General features: G+C 39.0%; 1 pseudogene; it reads right to left on the bottom strand.

The window, feature by feature from the left end:
• LOC113920420 overlaps positions 1-17,124 on the bottom strand; it is a 39,224-nt pseudogene extending 22,100 nt beyond the window's left edge.
• Between the last annotated feature and the right edge of the window lie 3,268 nt (positions 17,125-20,392).

The following is a 20,392-nucleotide window of genomic DNA, read 5'->3' as shown; positions in this document are numbered from 1 at the left end:
GGGCTTTTGCTACTAAGGGAAGAAGAATGCTGTGGTAAGCCATTGGTCTCAGGTGTTTCCCATAAAGCTAATACATCACACCAAAGGCTTGTCTGGACTACCTAACATGAATAGCTAGAAAAATCTTACGATAATTAGGTAGGCAGGGGAAGGGGTAGTTGAAAAACTAACTTTAAATTGCAAAATGCCTGCATATGTTTAGTTTCCCAAAAAAGTCAACGAATGGTAGGTTTGGTTGAGCAATACAGAGGTGTGGCAATTTCAAAAACACTAGGAATCCATTTTTTGCAGTAGTTAGTGAGACCCAAGGACTTTTTTAAATGTCCCCTAGCTATTGGCCTAAGAGTTTAAAAAAGGTTAAAAGGTTATAGTCAGTTGAGAAAAAGGGATTTACCTTCTTTAGATAAGTCTACCTGAAGTAATGCACCTGGTCTGTAACTTTTCATTAAAAACTTTACACCTTTTAAACCTTCTTGGAAATCACCTCTTCTCTAGAACATAGCAGAAGATCATGTATTGAGTAAGAGTAGAATTTCAGGGAAATTTAAGCTTCTTGAGATTCTGGTTAAGGACTACTTAAAGTAGGAGAATGTTTTGGTAAACCCCTGAGACCAAATGTCCAGGTATATTGTTGACCTTCTAATGAAAATGTAAATAGGTATCTGGGGATGATTAGGAAAGCAGAACAGAAATCTACAACTGGAAAATATAGAGCCTCAAGTGGGACCAAAAAGTAAAATTGTATGTAAGTTTGGTTCCACAGGTATATGAGAAATAACCATATACATAAAAGTTGTATGTCCTCTCATATGCAGTGTAATGATTAGGAGGTGAAGAGTATTATAAGGATTGGTAGAGGGTATGAGATCCTTTCTGCTGCTAAGCTTTTGATTTTTGGTTTTAGACTTTCTTTAGGTTCTGGTATTAAAAGATATTGTAAAAGCTTGGTCATTAGGGGGTTGGGTGGAATAATCTGAGTTTGATGGACTTACTGCATACATATTTGTACACAAGGAGTACAGCACCTAAAGAAATCTTCAATTTGAATTTGGTGTAGACACAAGGATACTGGTAAGTCAATATGCAAATTAACTGTGACCTACTTAAGAGAGTAGATCTCAGGGATTTGGAGGAAGGGCCTAAAAGGGGAGCTTTTAATGGAGCAATATCATTTGCACATAGATCACTTCCTATGCAGTTAGCAGGAGGAGAAAAGAATATCTCTCAGCTAAATGTCCAAGGATGGTGGTTGTTGACTGTAACATGAAGAGTGGTTGAAGGTTATTAGGACTTGGCTCCTGAATTGCTCATTGTCATCAAGACACAGCTTGTGTAACAGTGGAGGGGTTTAAGATTAATTTAGAGAAATTTTCCTTTTGAGTTTGAGGATGAAGTGGGATATTGTGCATTTGATTTCTCACCGGATTATTGGCTCCTGACTCCACAAAAAAACCGCCAGCATAGTCTGTTGATCAAGCAATGTTGTCATTAAACTTACTACAAGAGGGATAACAGTAGTTTCATTAGAAAGGGGTAAGAGGACAGGAAAGAAATTTATAAGTTCTTGGCAACTGGATTCAAGTAGATTAAGCTAGATGTTTCCAGGTAGGTGTCTTAATCCACTTGGGCTGCTCTAATAAATGATCACAGACTAAATGGCTGAAGTGGCTATTTATTTCTCATAGTTCTGGAGGCTGGATGTCCAGGAGCAGTGTGCCTATGTTGTCCAGTTCTGGACAGAGCCCTATTTTGGGTTGCAGACTGCTGACTTCTCCTTGCATCCCCTGTGTGGCAGAGAGCAGGGGAGAGGAGATAAGCACTCTCTTGACTTCTAAAGGCACTAATCCCAAAATGAGGCCTCCACTGTCCTGGCCTAATCACCTCCCAAAGGCCCCACCTCCCAACACCATCTCATTGGAGGTCAGGCTTTCAACATATGAATTGAGGTTGGGGGGCAGATACAAACATGCAGTCCATAGTAGTAGGAAACTGATTGGGATTTGTGATATAATAGTTTAGTCTTAATGGTACAACAAGAGATTACGGTGGGTCTTCATCAATGAACCAGCAAGCTCTTTGCCCAGGTGAGGAAATTTGTGCTGGTAGGAAAGTTATTTGCCCAGATACTTCTGCCCAGTTATTCACAGGCTTATTTAGGTAAATCAGTTGTCAGAAATTTCTTGAGGCAAACAGTAAAGTTATTTATTAAAGTCTTACTTCTTGGGTAAGAATGTCATGAAACAAAGAATTCTCAGTCTTGATAGTTAATATATGACTCCAGTGTTCGCAGTTCTCATTTGCACTCTTTCTTCTCTATTTAATAATAATTACATCAAGTTTGAAGTAGCAAGTAGTGCTAGAAATTGATTACCATACTTAAACATTATATTCTGCTGACAGGGCAGAGGCATTAATATCTGGTGTGAGATCTCTACAAGTAAAAATTCACCAAAGAGTACCTTAAATTTATTTCAATAGTCTCTGTGGGGATTAACCACCCACCATGACCTGTTTGTACTTATCTATAATAGTTTCATTTGTAAACTACTTATGTAACTTAGGATCCTGCTGAGACATAGTGTTTTGTGGTTTTATTATAATTAATTATAAATAAATAATATACGTTGATCAGAAAAGTTGCATGGCTTCTTTGAATTGTTTTAATACCCAAATACACAAATGTATCTATTATGTTAAGATTTTTCATCTTTAAATGCATATATGATTACATATAATGTAAAGTTGAAAAGATTTACGGTTAAGTAGAAGAAACAGTACATTGTTATAATTGTTCTATTTTATTATTAGCTAATGTTGTTATGTTAATCTCTTATTCTGCCTAACTTATAAATTAAACTGTACAATAGGTATAAATGCATAGGGGGAAAACATGGCATATATAGAATTTGGTACTATCCATGGTTTCTGACATCCACTGGGAGTCTTGGAACATATCCCCCATGGATAATGGGGGACTACTATAATTTGATTTCAAATTTTGAATTTATATTTTGTTGATTGTGGTAGAGGGACTAAAATCCAGCTAAGATCTGGGAACACTTCACTGGGAAAATACCATTTACCCACAATTTGGACACATTTTGGACTATTTCAAAAATACAAGTAAAGATTCCTGATTTGAAATTACATGAAGGACATCTCTTTTGTTATATTTAAATTTATTTATTAAAGAAGTGACAAAATTCAGATAAAATTAATAGAATAGGAAACAAAATCTATAAAGATGGTTAATGAAATCAATAGAGATTATTCTGACTTCAAGAAGTGAATTACAACAAGAAATTTTTCATATCCTATTGAAGTATTTCGTTAAAAGCTAACTGGAATTAAAATAAAAACTTAAAAGGTATTTAATGATTCACATAAAAAAAAAGCTAACACAAATTTCAAGTAGAAGTAAAGAATTTCATTTTGTTTAATAATCTAATTAATGAAAAGCAATGAATCATACAAATGCATAACACCGTCATTGACAAAGATAACATAAAATGCATGATCTATTGCTTACAATATGTTATCAACAACCAATTGGTTAGTGAAACGTTGTTAACTCAAAGAGTATATAAAATAAGCCACTGCAGATGAGTAGTGAATGTTGTCCTAAGGATCTCAAGATCTGTGTTCTATCCAGAGCAATACCCCTCCACCTGCTGGTGACTTTGGCCAAGTTATTGTCTGTCCCCATTTACAATGCTGAAATATGAACAAAATGGACTGCTTAGGATATTTAGAATTAATTAAAAATAGATGAAGTATTTTGAACTCTTTAAAAATGACTGGATTTGATATTGTGGTAGGGATTTGATCATTATCTGTTTAATTGGTTGTTTCTGTATGGCTATATCCTAGACAATGGGCCTGTTAAATTTTCTATAAAGTGTAACACAGTAAATGTTTTATGCTTCATGAGCTGTATGGCCATTGTAATGTGAAAGCATCTGTAGACAATAAACAAGCTTGGCTGTGTTCCAATGACACTTCACTTGTAGACACCGAAATTTGAATATCATACAATTTTTATGTGTCATGGAATATTAATCTTTTTTAATTTTTTGTCATTTAAAAGTATAAAAACCATTCTTAGTTTGTGAGTCATTCAAAATCAGGCAACAGATTTGATTTGTGAGCCATGGTTTGCCAACCCCTTCAATAGGGCAAAATAAATAACTAAATAAATAGACATTGGGGAAAAAAAATAAATCAGTGCAAAAGAAAACATGAAATGTTCTGATATCTTATAGCTCATATACGAAAAACATTTGAGATTTTTCCATATATAAAAGCAATTCTGAAAATTACCAATAATAGCTGGTGAAGCTTGGAGTATGTGGGTGGCTCAGTTGGTTAAGTGTCTGACTCTTGGTTTGGGCTCAGGTTATGATCTTGTGGTTGGTTGTGAGATCCAGCTGCATAGGGCTCCATGTTCAGAGCAGAGTCTACCTCAAATTCTCTATCCCTCTCCCTCTCCCTCCCACTCTGTGTCTCCCCTGCCCCCCCAACTCATGCTCTCTCTCTCTCTCTCTCGTATATTATTTATTTATAATTAATTATAATAATTAAAATTAAAATCTTTAAAATCCCCCTTTAAAGGGATTTAGGGGGACCTAAACGATAGAAATTTATTTTCTCCCCGTTGTGGAAGTATAAGTCCAAGATCAAGGTGTCAGCAGGTTTGGTTTCTTCTGTGGCCTCTCTCCTTGGCTTGCAGATGGCTGCCTTTCTCCTGTGTCCTCACACGGTCATCCCTCTGTGTGTATCTGTGTCCAAATCTCTTCTTAGAAGGACACAAGTCATACTGGATTTGGACCCACCCTAAAGACACTATTTTAAATTAATTACCTCTTTAAAGGACCTATCTCCAAACACAGTCACATTCTCAGGTACTGGGGGTCTAGGCTTCAAAGTATGAATTTAGGGGGGGACACAATTCAACCTGTAACAAGTTCCCGTAAGACAGTAGGTAAGGAGGACCAGAGGAAGCCCTCTTGCTGATTGCAGGGGAGGAGGAACAGCAGAAGCCAGTGACTGCACAGAAGTCTGCAGAGTGTGGGCAGCCAAATGTAGACAGTTTGAGATCAGCTATTCATGGAAAGCAAGCACATATTGACCCCACAGGGAACAGAGAGATAATAGCTGGTGGAGCCAAAAGAAGGCAAAAGATGCAAACACTAAGGGTCAGGACTGACGGAGCAGCTCTGATCACATGGCAGCGTCTACACCCCACTTCTCCTAGAGGGAATTATAGAGTAGAAATGCTGGAAAAGGCCAAGCTTCCGAGCAACCAAGCAAGCCTGATGCTCAGAGCACTGAGATTTGGGGTATAACTATAAGTGCAACATGTTTGTATTCAAGGGTGTGTGAGGACAGGGGATCTGAGTTACCTACATTTTGGTATATACTCATTCTTGAGAAATGGGCTTCTTTTGTGTTCTTGCGATGCTGGCAGCGTATTTCCCCACTTCTGTAAATAAACGAAGGCTCTGCAAGTCTCAATGTTTTGTTCTGCTTGCTAATAAGTTCCCACAGAATTTGTCAAAATGACACAACTATAAATAAATCTCTTATGTTGGAATTATAAAAATAATCAAAATACTTTATTTCATGACTTATGTGTAAATTCAATAGGAAATCTGGTCCTAGCTGGGTTTCCCTTTTCCAGAGTAGTGAGTTAGCATCAGCATTTAAGACAATCACTTTGGGGGGCATCTGGGTGCCTCAGTCGTTAAGCGTCTGCCTTCAGCTGGGGTCATAATCCCACAGTCCTGGGATCGAGCCCAGCTTCGGGCTCCCTGCTCGGCGGGGCGCCTGCTTCTCCCTCTCCCACTCCCCCTGCTTGTGTTCCCTCTCTCGCTGTGTCTCCCTCTGTCAAATAAATAAATAAAATAAAATAATAAACAAAATAAATAAATAAATAAACAATCACTTTGGGCCCCCTGGGTGGCCCAGCCAGCTAAGTGTCTGCCTTCGGCTCAGGTCATGATCCCAGGATCCTGGGATCAAGTCCCACATGGGGCTTCTTGCTCAGCAGGGAGCCTGCTTCTCCCCCTGCTTGTGCTCACTTTCTGACAAATAAATAAAATCTTAAAAATAAATAAATAAAACAATCACTTTAAAATTTTCATTGGGGTTATAATGCCTTTTAAAAGGACTAGATTAGGGGCACCTGGGTGGCTCAGTCGGTTAAGCGTCTGCCTTCAGCTCAGGTCAGGATCCCAGGGTCCTGGGATCGAGCCCCACATCAGGCTCCCTGCTCAGCACGTGACCTGCTTCTCCCTCTCCCCCTGCCCCCTGCTTGTGTTCCCTCTCTCTTTCAATCTCTCTCTCAAATAAACAAATACAAGCTTTTAAAAAATAAATAAAATAAATAAAAATAAAAGGACTAGATTATACACTTACATGATTGATTTTAATAAGCTTTTCAATAATTTGAAAACTATACGTAAAAAAAAAAAATCAGTATATTAACCTGAAATACATGGACATATTTTCAACTTCGTGTAAACCCTGTTTGGCATCCCTAGCATGATTTAATGTTAATCATGTCATTTTAATCCTGAATTTTCCAACATAATTCATTACTAGGACTACTTTCCTGAGCCCAAAGATGGTATTGAAGAGTGAGAATAAGGTAATGATCAAGGACAATGGCTCCAGACTCAGAATGTCCGTGTATAAATCCCACCTCCTGGGATTTAAATGCCCTGCTTAACCTCACAGAATTTCTGTGAAGATTAGATGAGATAATATTGTAAACTACCTGACATGTAGTAAACACTCAGTAAATTTTAGCTGCTAATATCATGAAGAAGCAGCAGAAGGAGAAGCATGAAAAACTAGGATGAGAAAGTCACCGGTTAGGGATGAGTCTCTTCAAGGCGATTCTTACAGTCAGAGGATGAAGGAGGTAGGAAGCCAGGATGCTGATTCCTGAGCTCAGTTCCTTCTCTTTGCGCACAAGCATACGCCTGCAGGGCTGACGTTAGGTATGAGATAACTGGCTCTTCCAGGTAATTGCCATTCTACTCTCCAGTGTATCTTCAGGCAACCAAGCAAGCGTCCACATGCCCTCTGGGACAATCCATCCGAGGAACTTGTAATTACTGACAGATGGTATTCTTCTGCTGTCTATAACATCACATATTTTATGAACTACATTTCAATTCATTTCTTTGTACAATGTCTGAGGTGGGAGAATAAGGGTAAGAATAGCTCAGAAATATGCAGATGGATTTAAATATGTCTGTATCAGTCTCTGAATTTCTTAAACAACGTCCTGTCATCCATATTCAACCAGAAAAACCATAAATACGGCAGAAACTTTGCGCCGTTTAAGTAAATCATAGTCCTATGCTACCTTCATCCCCCCTTCTAACCAGGCACTCACAAATTCTGGCACTTGCTGTGCCCGTGAGTACACCTTTTCCCATATTTTGGCCTCCATTTCTTATCTATATATTAATACACTGTTAGTTGCTAAGATTCCCTCAATTTCCAGAACCTTATGATTTAATGAGATACATCCATAAGGTTGATGGCTCAAGTGGTAACAGTTTGTGACAGTAAGACAGATACAAAGGTGAGCAGCATCCCCAGAAATTGAAGCTGCCTCCTTGGCCACATTAGCTCTGCAATCAGGTGAGAGAACCAGGCTCCATGACAAACTCTATTTTATGTTACTTTACATTTATTACCGGTAGAGATAGACGCATCTGCATAGATTGCTCTGTGAACTATTTTTTAGTAGCATTATGCAATACATTATAGCTAGTTACATTATACAATATGTACCTAAAGTGACTCTCAGGATTGCTTAATATGATACAGTTATTATGGAAAAGGTGTACATGGTTGCCATCTGTGTTCAAAGATAACATAACTCATTCCTGACGATTCTGTAACACAACTAAAATGAAACCCAAGGACAGTCACTACTCTCTTTTGTGTGCCATTGAGCATCTGCAAAATCAGGAATGACAACATGCACCAGGAGCAACTGAAGCTACTGAAGCAGAAAAGAACTTAATTAGCCCATTCTATTATCTCAAAACCTCCGAGAAAAAGCTCTTATGTGATCTCTCCTGATTAGCAAATCATGTTTTTCTTTTTAATTAAAGCATCATTTAAAGAAATACGTACGTGCGCGCACACGCTCTCGCATGCGCACGCGCGCGCACACACACACACACGCACGCACATTATTTTACTACCAAGAGCAAATCTGGAAGAAGTAGCCAGGGCTGCTGAGTGGAGGGACTCCCGTCGCTTCCAGCAGGCCGCCATATTGCAGGGGCAGCAGGCCCAGCAGGCATTGCTCTCTAGCTGTAAATATCGCCCTCACCCCCACTGGGAAAATGACCCAACCAGCAGGAACAAAATCATGCTCTCTCAGCATCACCTCATCCAATTCTATCTCTCTTTCTGCCTTCTTACCACCACTTGAGAAGCCTGGGCTGTCTTTTGAAAATTCCTTTCCTTACTTTTATCTCTAACAAAGATGTCCTTCAAATCTTATCAAACTTAGCTGTCAAATATAAATTTGGGTGCATCCGGGGCAAATATTTGCTGAAATAGAAGCCTATGACTGATTATTTAAACACCAGCAATTCTGTACAGCATTATCCAGTTTTTCTATTCTTCTGCTGCTTTACTGATATGATTTATTAATATTGCATAAGCCCAAATGTCCCACCAAAATAAAACTCATTTCAACTGAGAGAAGAAAACACCGACTTGTGAAACAGGTAGTTTAAGAAATGGTTAACCACCTTTTAAAAAAATTAATTTGCTTTAGAAAAGGATTTGGCATACTGAAGTTCAAAGTGCAAAGAACAGAGAAAGGCACAGATCCTCCTGGATACATGTAAAGTCTATGTGGATGTGTGTGCATTGACTCTGGATATAATTGGCCCAGCAAAACTGGTAGAGGAATTTCTTACTCTTCCCTATAGGATTTGTGTCTATTGTTTTCTTCGGTTTCAACTTTTATATTTTTGTATAGATAGATACATCTGCATAGATTGTGTCTGTAAACTGATTTTTAGTAGCATTATACAGCTTCAGTTTTTGTATTTTGGGGGGACCTGCATTACTTTCTTTTAAACTTTCTTCCTATTTTGATTTTCCCTAAGCCAATGTAGGCAGTTTTGTGGGGGTTTTTTGGTCACCTATTTAACCTATCACCTCTAGTAACCATCTGTTTGTTCTCTATAGTTGGAATCTGTTTCTTGGTTTGTCTCTCTTTTTCCTTTGTTCTGTTTCTTAAATTCCACATATAAGTGAGATCATACAGTATTTGTCTGTCTCTGACTGACTTATTTCGCTTAGCATTATACTCTAGATCCATCCATGTTGTTGCAAATGGCAAGAGTATTGTTTATTATGGCTGAATAATGTTCCATTGTGTATATAAACTACCTCTTCTTTATCCATTCATCTGTTGACGGACACTTGGATTACTTCCATAGTTAGGCTATTGCAGTGTAGATTTCAGTGATAGCAATGGGGGTAATCATGATGGAGGAGGGGAGGACAGGGAAGGCAAAGCCTTCCATGCCTCCCTCTGCCCCAGCTACTGACTTCTCAGCCCAGCACTGATCTTCCTTGGGGCATTTCCTCTCATTGCCTTGATGCATTCTGCTCCTGATTCCAACTTCTTTACCCCATTCCCTATACAAAAATGATGTTCTGCTATGTGTGCCCTTATTTTTCCCACAAAGTCTAAAGGGGGAAAAGGGAAAGGAGAGGAAGAAGCAAGAAAGAACAGATTCTGTTTCCTATTGTAGCTCTTTGGTAACATAAATCTTTATCCCCCCAACAACAACAACAAAAAAATCAAAAGGCCCTTGTGCAATGTAGTGATCCAAAGGGGCACGTGCACCCCCATGTTTATAGCAGCAATGTCCACAATAGCCGAACTATGGAAAGAGCCTAGATGTCCATCAGCAGATGAATGGATAAAGAAGATGTGGTATATATATGCAATTGAATATTACGCAGCCTTCAAAAAATGAAATCTTGCCATTTGCAAGGACATGGTTAGAACTAGAGGGTATTATGCCAAGCGAAGTAAGTCAATCAGAGAAAGACAAGTATCATATGATCTCACTGATATGAGGAATTTGAGAAACAAGACAGAGGATCATAGGGGAAGGGAGGGAAAAATGATAAAAGACGAAACCAGAGAGGGAGACAAACCATAAGAGACTCTTAATCTCAGGAAACAAACTGAGGGTTGCTGGAGTGGTGGGGGGTGGGAGGGGTGGGGTGGCTAGGTGATGGACACTGGGGAGGGTATGTGCTATGGTGAGCCCTGTGAATTGTGTAAGACTGATGAATCAGAGACCAGTGCCCCTGAAACTAATAATACATTATATGTTAATTAAAAAAAGGCCCTTGTGCAAGCTCAGGACAAAACCATAAAGGAGGGACAAACTCTGGCTCTCTCCGAAAGCAGTAGTTGAGTTCTGGCTCTGAAGAGGCCATGGGCGCAGGCATTAACACTGACCAGAAGCTTTTGTCCATACCAACTCACTGTCCTACCAAAATGTTTTCATGTTTCATGCTGTAAGAAGAACATGAAGGAGGATATTCGAAATAAAAACTGACCTGCACTTTGGTGCTAGTTTGGAAATAAAATCACTACACATAATGTAATTTCAATGCAAAATAGTCTTAAAAAGCTACCATTGGACCACACCTCATTCATAAGTTGACTGTTGACTACGTACAACAGATCTTCTACACATTCACTGGGCTGAGCACTGTTACGTGGCGCCAGGTAGGTTGTAGTGACGAGAACACACAGGGTCTCATCCCCTGGGGAAGGAGATGACATGAATGACCTTGGGTGTGGTCTGAATGAAATCATGCGAACCCAGAGAACATCACTTGGTAGAAGAAAGTGGTTTATGTTGCTGGCTTTATATCTTGGACATGTAAAAGAAAGGTCCTACTAAGAAAAGAAATACTGATAAAAATTGTGTGTTCTGTTGAGGATTCCACTTCACACAAGACTGATAACTTCTCTTTTATTGTATCAATTTTTAATTCATCAGTTGTTTTTATTTTTTTTCCATTTCACGTTGTGTATTATAGCATCTTCAAAAATATTAGCCAATATAAAAATTTGCAAATTTCACTTTTCATGCACTTGTTCTTGAAATTCATAAAAAGATTCTGTGACATAATTTTCTTAGTAGAATGTTGACTCACATAGAAGTTATAGATTTTGTGTCTTACTTTTCTCTAAAACCTTCACCAATTCTGACTATTGTTAAGGTAATATTTTTTTCTCATCTCTTTTTTCCCCCACCTCCCACGAAAAATTATGGAAAAGCAATGAAGCAACCCTTGTAGGGGTGATTTATGATACATATCTATTGCTTCCAACTGATTTTTGTTCCATATTCTTTCAAATATTAATACCAATGTAGCTTTATAGAGCACCATAAAGTGTGAAACTTCTACTTCTATTTGCATTGTCCTAGATGATGAGGAATAGAAGCAGAAAAATGTTCACCTTTAGCTAGAAGGCTAACCTATAGCCTGCATAGTTTCGATAAGGATCAAATACGTGCTGGTTGCTACATTCTTAAAGGGTCTCAGGACTGCTTGTATGTCTCACCAATAATAGTTAATATTGAGCTGATTGATAAGCACCAGGGAAACCTTGCAAAAGTAGTTTTACGAGTAGAAATTCAAAGACATTTATGATCTAACACTCCCTGCACATCTCCTCCCCCATGAGCACTAAGCATATAACTAACTACCAGTTTCATACAGTAAAAGGGCAGCTCTTTCTGCCCACAAGTCCTCTCCCTGTGCTTTAATAAAAGCACCTTTATGCACCAAAAATGTCTCGAGAATTCTTTCTTGACCGTTTGCTTGTGGACCCACATCACTAATTAAAACCAAAATGTATTATTCGCAGGTATTTTTTTTTAAACACACATCAATACCATTGATTAACTTCTCCACATTGGAATCTAAAACCCTGATTTGATTAAGATCTAGGCTCAGTAGATCCCAAGCTGTTATAGGATGTTTCCATCACTAAACTGCTGATTGGTTCTTTTACCAGTTTCAGACCAAATCTGGTTACATAACCTGTAGTAGCTACAAGAACACAACCCCAGCAGCCACATTAGAGGAGCAGTCCCTAAACCTGGAAAATGGCCTTCCTGGTACTTTGCCTCACCTTTACTTTTGTCAAGACAGCTTCCTAATGCTTTCAGTTTCTTCATGAGTATAATCAAGTTAGCCACAGCCACTTCACCATCTGCTGAAGGAAACAAATAACATATCATAATGCAGTCAAATTACTCTCTGAGTCATTAATCAAAGGCTTGAAGACTTTTCTTTTTCTTCCTTTGGGTTAGCCATAATAAAATTATTCTCTTATGTTCAAATTTATTCTTCTGCAAATGTAGGGTAAATTTAAATTATAAAATACTGGTTGCCATAGAGTTTGGCATGCACACCTCAGAACTGAAATTTCACTTGACCACTTGCAAGCTAAGCAATCCAGATTCCCTGTCTTCACTTTTCTCCATTCCCTTCTAAGTGAAATGCAGAGAAGCATTAAATGAAATGACCAGTCCTTAACAAATGCTACTTTCTTCCCTCCCTATGGCATCCAATCAACTTCTTTTTTTTTCCCCCTTCCTCTGCTGTCCCTCTCTCCACTCCTTCAAAAAGCATGTTGATCTCTTAGATTCTGCTGCTTTTAGTACTATCCACAGTGTTTTGGGAAACTTGTCATTTAAATTAAAACAGAGGGAGGCAAACCACAAGAGACTTTTAACTCTAGGGGAAAACCTGAAGGTTGCAGGGTGGGGGGTTGGGGTAACTGGGTGATGGGCAGTAAGGAGGGCAGGTGATTCAATGAGCGCTGGGTGTTATATGCAACTGATGAATCACTAAATTCTACCCCTGAAACTAACAACACAGTATAGTATATGTTAACTAAATTGAATTTAAATTAAAAAATTTTTAAAGATTCATTTTGGAAAACCCCCCAACATTTATAAATGAATAAATCTGTATTATTGTCTAAATTAAATAAATAAATAAATAAATAAATAAATAAATAAATAAATAAATTTTTTAAGGGAATGGGATCTCTTCACATGGCAATGACAGTTCCCAGCTATCTTCAGTAATTGAATACCCCTATTAAAAGGACAGGGTGTGCAATGTTTGTGAATTGAACATACAGTTACTCTTTATGTAAAAGAAAAACAAGCCAAATAAGGTATTGATTTCAGAAACGTAGTCCTTTTTGTCATACTTCTGTGTTTTGAAAATGTCACAAGAAAGAATTCATCCAGTAAGCTAATGCCGAATCTCAGTCTTTTGGGCTATGCCACATTTGGGCTAGTCATTTTACGAGGCGAACTTGAGAGTCCATCTATTCAAAAACATTCCCTAGCTCCCTCTCTCTCTCTCACGCCAAGTGCTGGATCTAAAGTAGGTAGGTACTTCACATAAATTTTTAAAGCCCACAAAATGTGAACCACCGATACCCACAACCTCACAGACCACTGGGGGCAAACAGACAACTAGTCAACTAAAACACATCTATTATGTACTTGGCAGAAGTAAGCATCTGGGCACCCAGCCCAGAACAAGCAAGCAGGTTGGTCAAGGAAGGATTAGTAGAAGTAAAGATAAATAGAAGTAAGATAGGAAAAGAAGTTGCATAAAGACCTTACAGATAGACAACACTATGTGTAAAGCAAAATAATCAAAGACTGTTTTTTGTTTTGTTTTGTTTTGTTTTGTTTTACTTTTTTCCCCTCCTCTGGGAAAAATTTTAATTTTCCTCATTTTTTAAAATTTAATTTTATTTATGTTATGTTAATCACCATACAGTACATCATTAGTTTTGGATGTAGGGTTCCATGATTCATTGTTTGTGTATAACACCCAGTGCTCCATGCAGAGGGTGCCCTCTTTAACACCCATCACCAGGCTAACCCATCCCCCCAGCCCCCTCCCCTCTAGAACCCTCGGTTTGTTTCTCTGAGTCCATCGTCTCTCATGGTACCAAAGACTGTTTTGAAATGAAGTCAGGAATAGAAGCCTGGAGAGTATATGCCAAACTAAGCCTCAGGACAGGGACGTTTATCCTCAGGACTGAGAGGAGATTAAGAGATGGAATAGTGCTCACCCCACAAAAAGTGAGAAAGATCCTGGTGTATGTATGTGTGTATCAGTGTGTTGGTTATTTTCTTTTTCTAGATGATTTTTAATTGTTGTAAAAACCAACATTAGATTTACCCTCTTTATGATTTTTTAAAAGTACAGTTAAGTAGTGTGAAATATATTTGCATTGTTTTGCAACAGATCTCTGGAACTTTTTCATCCTGCAAAACTGAATCTCTCTTCCTGTTCAACAACAGACCACAACAGAAACTGAAACAGAGAAGTTTATTTCTCACAGGTCCTGGAGCATGTACATGACATGCTTCAAGAGGCCACAGGGGGAGGTCAAGGCAGAGTGCAGACCAAGAGAGAGGCAGGACCTGGGGACATGTGTTTGTTAGGGTAGAGTGCTTTTGGGTTGCTGGATTGGGGCCAGATCGGCCAATTTAAACCAAGAGAGGGGGGTTTGGGTATGCTGCACGGGAGGCTCCCGGGGCTTAAAGTGGCCCATAAAGTATATGATACTGAAAGGTGGAGAGACTGATAAGGCTGTTGGAGAAGTCATCAGGAACTTAGGTTTGCTTGAGACTCTGCAGGCTGCTGGCATGCGCTTGAATGAAGGACCTAGGGTCAGTTTTAAGGTGCCTGCAGGCCATTTGGCCCAACTAATGGATGAAGAGGCAGCAATACTGAGGTGTAGTTGAGCTAAACTCTTGACACATGTGGTAGCATGTGATGAGACTTCCTTCATTTTTAAGTCTGAGTAGTAAGTACTCCATTGTATGCATATACCACATTCTCTTTATTCTCCTATCCACTGGTGGACATTTGGGCTGCTTCCACCTCATGGCCATTGTGAATAATGCTGTGGAGAAAATGAACGTGTTCATTGAATTTTTTTGACTATTATCCAGAAATGGATAAACTTCCTTCATTATTTGTACATAGAAATGCAACAGATTTCTGTATGTTGATTTTTGAATTCTGGACTTTACCGAGTTTGTGTATGAGTTCTAGCAATTTTTGGTGGAGCCTTTTGGGTTTTCTATATAACATATCATGTCACCCACAAATAATGACAGTCTGACTTCTTCCCTGATGATATGGATGCCTTTTATATCTCTTTGGTGTCTGATTGCTGAGGCTAGGACTTCCAGTACTACGTTAAATAACAGAGGCGAGAGAGGACATACCTGTCTTATTCCACCATAGAAGAATAGGTCTCAGTTTTTCCCCATTGAGGATGATATTAGCTATGGTTTTTTCACCTATAGCCTTTATTATGTTGAGGTATGCTCCCTCTATCCCTACCTTGTTGAGGGTTTTTATCATGAGTGGGTGTTGAACTTTGTCAAATGCTTTTTCTGCATCTACTGAAAGGATCATATGGTTCTTATCCCTTCTTTTATTAATGTGGTGTATCAAAAAAAATTAATGTGGTATATCACATTGATTGATTCAGGAATATTGAACCACCCCTGCAGCCCAGGAATAAATCCCACTTGACCTTGGTAAATGATTCTTTTAATGTATTGTTGGATTCAATTTGCTAGTATTTTATTGAGAATTTTCATATCCATGTTCAATGTGGATATTGGACTGTAGTCCTTTTTTTTAGGGAGTCTTTGTCAGGTTTTGGTATCAGGGTAATGCTGGCTTCATAGCGTGAATTTGGAAGTTTTCCTTCACATTCTTTTGAATAGTTTGAGAAGAATAGTTATTAACTCTTATTTAAATATTTGGTAGAATTCTCCTGTGAAGCTATCTGGCCCTGGACTTTTGTTTGTTGGGAGATTTTGATTCCTGATTCAATTTCTTTGCTTGCTATCAGTCTGTTCAAATTTTCTATTTCCTCCTATTTCAGTTTTGGTAGTTTATATGTTTCTGGGAATTTGTCCATTTCTTCCAGGTTGTTCCAATTAGTTGGAATATAGTTTTTGAAAATATTCTCTCATAATTGTTTGGCTTTATTTTGCAAATTTAATTACAATAAATCTTTGTGTTGGCCTGCTTCTGCTGATTTTGATGGAAGCTCTCTGTGCCTCCTAGATCTGGATATCCGTTTCCTTCTGCAGATTAGGGACGTTTTCTGCTATTATTTCCTCAAATAAATTTTCTTCCTCTTTTTCTCTGTCTTCTTCTTCTGGGGCTCCTATGATACAAATGTTAGTACGTTTGAGTCACTGAGTTCCCTAAATCTGTTTTTGTGTTCCTTAAATCTTCTTTCTCTCTTTTGTTCAGCTTCATTATTTTCCATAATTTTATCTTCTATATCACTTATTTATTCCTCTTCTTCCATCCTTGTGATCATTATTACATCCAGACTATTCAGAATGTCAGTTGTATATTTCATTTCTGACTATATATTTTTTTAACTCTTTTATCTCTGTGGTAAGGGCCTTCCTGAAGTTTTCCATTCTTTTCTCAAGCCTGATGAGTATCCCTAAGGCTATTGCTTTGAATTCTGGATCAGGCATATTACTTCCATCTGTTTCGATTAGATCTCTGGTCATGATCTTATCTTGTTCTTTCCTCTGGGATGAATTCCTCTGTTTTGGCATTTTGTCTAGGTCTCTGTCTTCTTCTGTGTGGTAGAAAGGCCTGTTAGGTTTCCTTCTCCTGAGAGTAATGGCTTTATGAAGAAGAGGTCATCTAGGGTCCAGGGCCTGGCACTTCAGGGAGTGTCTCTGGTGTGTGCACGTGTGTTCTGCTCTGTCCCTCAGGACAATCATCTGCAGGGGCTCTCCTTACCTGCAGTGGGCAGTGTTGAACCTTGGCCAGAGTGTGGCGAGTTTTAATTAGGTGTGCTATGATCTGCTTCTTAATGAGACCTGATGCTGTTTTCACTAGAACTGAAGCCTTGCAGAACTCTATGGTCAGTAGAGGATATGCGTGCGGGGGTTTGTGCTGGTCTTCCGGGAGAGGGGCATAGTGCTGGTCTTTAGGCACACTTGCCATAGCAAAAAAGCACCTGCAGAGCTCAGGGGCCGGAGCTTGGTGTAGGCAGGTTAGGCAGACTGTGTTGGCACAGTGCTGTTTACTGAAGTTGGTTTAGGCTGAAGGGCAGGCGAGGGAAATGGTGTCCCTGGAGAGGCGAGTCCCTGCTCGCTGCACTCAGGGAAACACTTTCAGAGGAGTGAATAATTTCCCCTCGTGGGTCACAGGTGTTTTTCGGATCGCTGATTTCACACTGTCTGTCTCTGGGTCACTTGCCTGCCTGGAGCAGTGCAGTGCACTTTGGGTTCTATCCCAGCCAAGCCTGCTGACTTTTTAAAATTCCAGACTTCAGGGACCTGGTGTGGTGGGGACCTGTGCTGGCCCTCTGGGGGAGGGTCTCACCGTGCTGGCACTGATGCAGGTTTGACCCAGAAGGGCAGTTGCTCCAGAGTGCAGGGCGTGCGATTTGGAACAAGCAGGCTAAACAGTGGTGTCCAGTTAGCTGCCCTCAACAAGTATTTCTGTGCCTATGCCAAGGAGCAGGGGAGTATAATGGCAGTTGCCAGTTCTTTTGTCCCCAGAGAGGCAATGCCACCTCTCAAAGATGCACTCCAAAAATAACAGTCTCTACTTGTGTGCCCCAGGCAATCCTCAGATCATGCTATCTGCCCCAGTATTTGTGTGCCTTCTTACTCTTCAGGAGTAAGGCAATGTCCTCAGGTCTCTGTCCCAGCCAAGTCCACTGACCTTTAAACCTCCAGTCTTTGAACCCCATTGGTTGCAAAAACTCATGAAAAATGTTGCCTCTCATTTTCCCAGTCAATGGCTTTGGGGAAGTGTTCTTGTGCAATTCCTCGTGCACGTCTCTCTCTCTCCTTTCTCTGTGATCAGGACTCCCTCCCCTCCACAGCATTTGAGATCCTTTTCTCCCCCAAAACCATGTCTTTGCACTTCCTACCTCCTCTATGCAGCCTCTTCTCTCCCTTTAGTTGTGTAGTTTGTTGTCAGTACTCAGGTCAGTTTTACGGGTATTCAGAATGATCTGATAGTAGTCTAGCTGTGCTCTAGGGGTGAGACCATTGTAGAGTCCTCCTACTCTGCTGCCATCTTTCTCCAAAGGCCGTGTTCTGAGTCTCAGAGACTTCAGCCTGTTCAAGCCTTTCAGGCATTTTTTGTGACCCACTCCAAAGGGCAGAAGGAGAGAAATTTCAGGACAAAATTCACAGGTAAGAAATCTTGGTGGTAGTTTCCTGTGGCACTTGCAGCTCAGCCCAGGCAGGGGCTCCTCCATGTGGGTTTTGTGAGATCACATTGCTAAGCAGCAGAAAGAAAGTCTCAGATTGAATGAGCAGTGGTACATAAATTGTAGATTAAAAGTGGACGCAAAATCACCAAGTGTGCTGAGTTTGACTTCAGTACAAAGCCTTGTAAACAGACCTTCATGTCACTCACTGCTAGCTAATGCATCCTCCAAAGTTGGATGTCTCCATTAAGCCAACTTTCCTTTTAGAAAAGAAACCATGTAAAGCCCAGGAGGAGAAAACAAGCACCCCACTCTTCTTATATCATGATACTACCAAATTGATGGTATCTGTATTTTAATTTAACAACAACAACAAAAAAAAATGCTTAAAATTGAGTTTCAGAAAGCCCTTTGCTGTCCTTGTGCTCCAAGAGGATCTCCAGGCCCCTAGAACACCAGACGATTATAATCCATTAGTCTAAGAGCAAGAGATTAAAAGGTAGAAACAAGGAAATTGTTAACCATCAAGATATGAACATCTGTTCATTTCCAGGTATATCATTAGCGAACATTTCATTCAGACAAAATCTGTAACTCTTCAAACACAGAAAAAAAAAATTCTCTCACATACAACAAGCTAAAGAGACATTCACTCAGTTCTCCTTTTCCAGTAGGTAATCTTTGTTGAAATTAATGTATAATAACAGTGGCGAATATCACGCTTACATTTATGTTCCACGGAAAGGTCAGGTTTAGCTGCAGTTATTGAAATGGATTCAGAGGACACTGAGTGTGGAATGTCTGTGGAGGTTTTGTATAAAGATAATAAAAAATTAAAGAAGAGAATTCACTTTCATGAATAGTTTCATAGGTTCCTAAATATAAATTTTATAAAGCAGACAAAAATAAAACTGCCAGATACTTGTCATCACTCTCAGAAAAATACCATTTGTAAAAAGAGAACTGACAATATTCAGTCTTCAAAAAGGAAAATATCAAACAGGGTCTCATGCATGAAAGATAACCCTGCATCAGTGAATCAATTTCAATCCAAAAAAGTGGATTTTAGGCAGAACTGCTACTCACGTGTAATATTTGAGAAAATTTCTGGGTGTCAAACTATGGTAGTTATTAACCATTAACCAGAGAAAATAATTAAATAGTCCCTGGGGGTACATTTTCTGAGGAGCAACTACATTTTCCTTCATGACCTTAGATAAGATATTTACCCCTTGTAAGTTCAATTTACCCAAGTGTGAAAGGGGGTGCAGGACAACACCTACTTGAAAGCTGCTAGAAGGAATGAGGAAGGGCACAGGATGTTCTCAACTAGGTTCATGGCAGATGTCAAATAATCACTAATCTTAGATATTGTTTCTTCAAGTCGACCACTAGACAGAATTTTCTTTGAGGCAGGTGTGAGTCAGCATTTTCCATTTTTAATAAGGATAGCACCTTGACAAATGTGTTAACAACAGAAAGAAAAGGATTTAAGGATTTAACTCTTGCAAATCAAAATCATGTCAAATTCTTATTATAATTTTGCAGATTTCCAAACATATTGGCTAGTTGAATTTCAGTTTAAATTTGTGTGTGCTTAGTCTGACAAAACCTGGGATAGACAAATAAATACAATAATTCAGAGGAATGATTGACCTCTTATTAGTTGCTGATGTTTCTAAAAAACTCAACCAGTTAAGCAAGTAGGGAGTTAGTGGGGACATCCACTCAAGGAATACACACACACATAGGGGACAATAAAACAGAAACAGAATTTTTTGTCTTAGGTGTTCTTATAGCCATCTTTATAGACAATTATCATAGAGGAGCAATTAAAGATTGCAGTTTATCTCAGAATGATGAAATTATAGATTCTCAGGAGTTGCTCTGCTTTGTATCTTTTTCCACTTCAGGCATTCATAAGTTTGGTTGAGCTGCAAAAGCAATTTTTTCCTATTGTAAGCAAGAGAAGGTGAAAAGCTATGACTTAAAACCCCTTCATTATTAGAAGGCATAAGACAGTTTCATTTCATTTATAACAAAAAC

The sequence above is a fragment of the Zalophus californianus genome, chromosome 3, assembly GCF_009762305.2.
Source record: "Zalophus californianus isolate mZalCal1 chromosome 3, mZalCal1.pri.v2, whole genome shotgun sequence".
NCBI classification, from domain to species: Eukaryota; Metazoa; Chordata; class Mammalia; order Carnivora; family Otariidae; genus Zalophus; species Zalophus californianus.
Note: the sequence above shows the minus strand (reverse complement) of the source record. Positions and strands in the feature narration are given on the sequence as shown.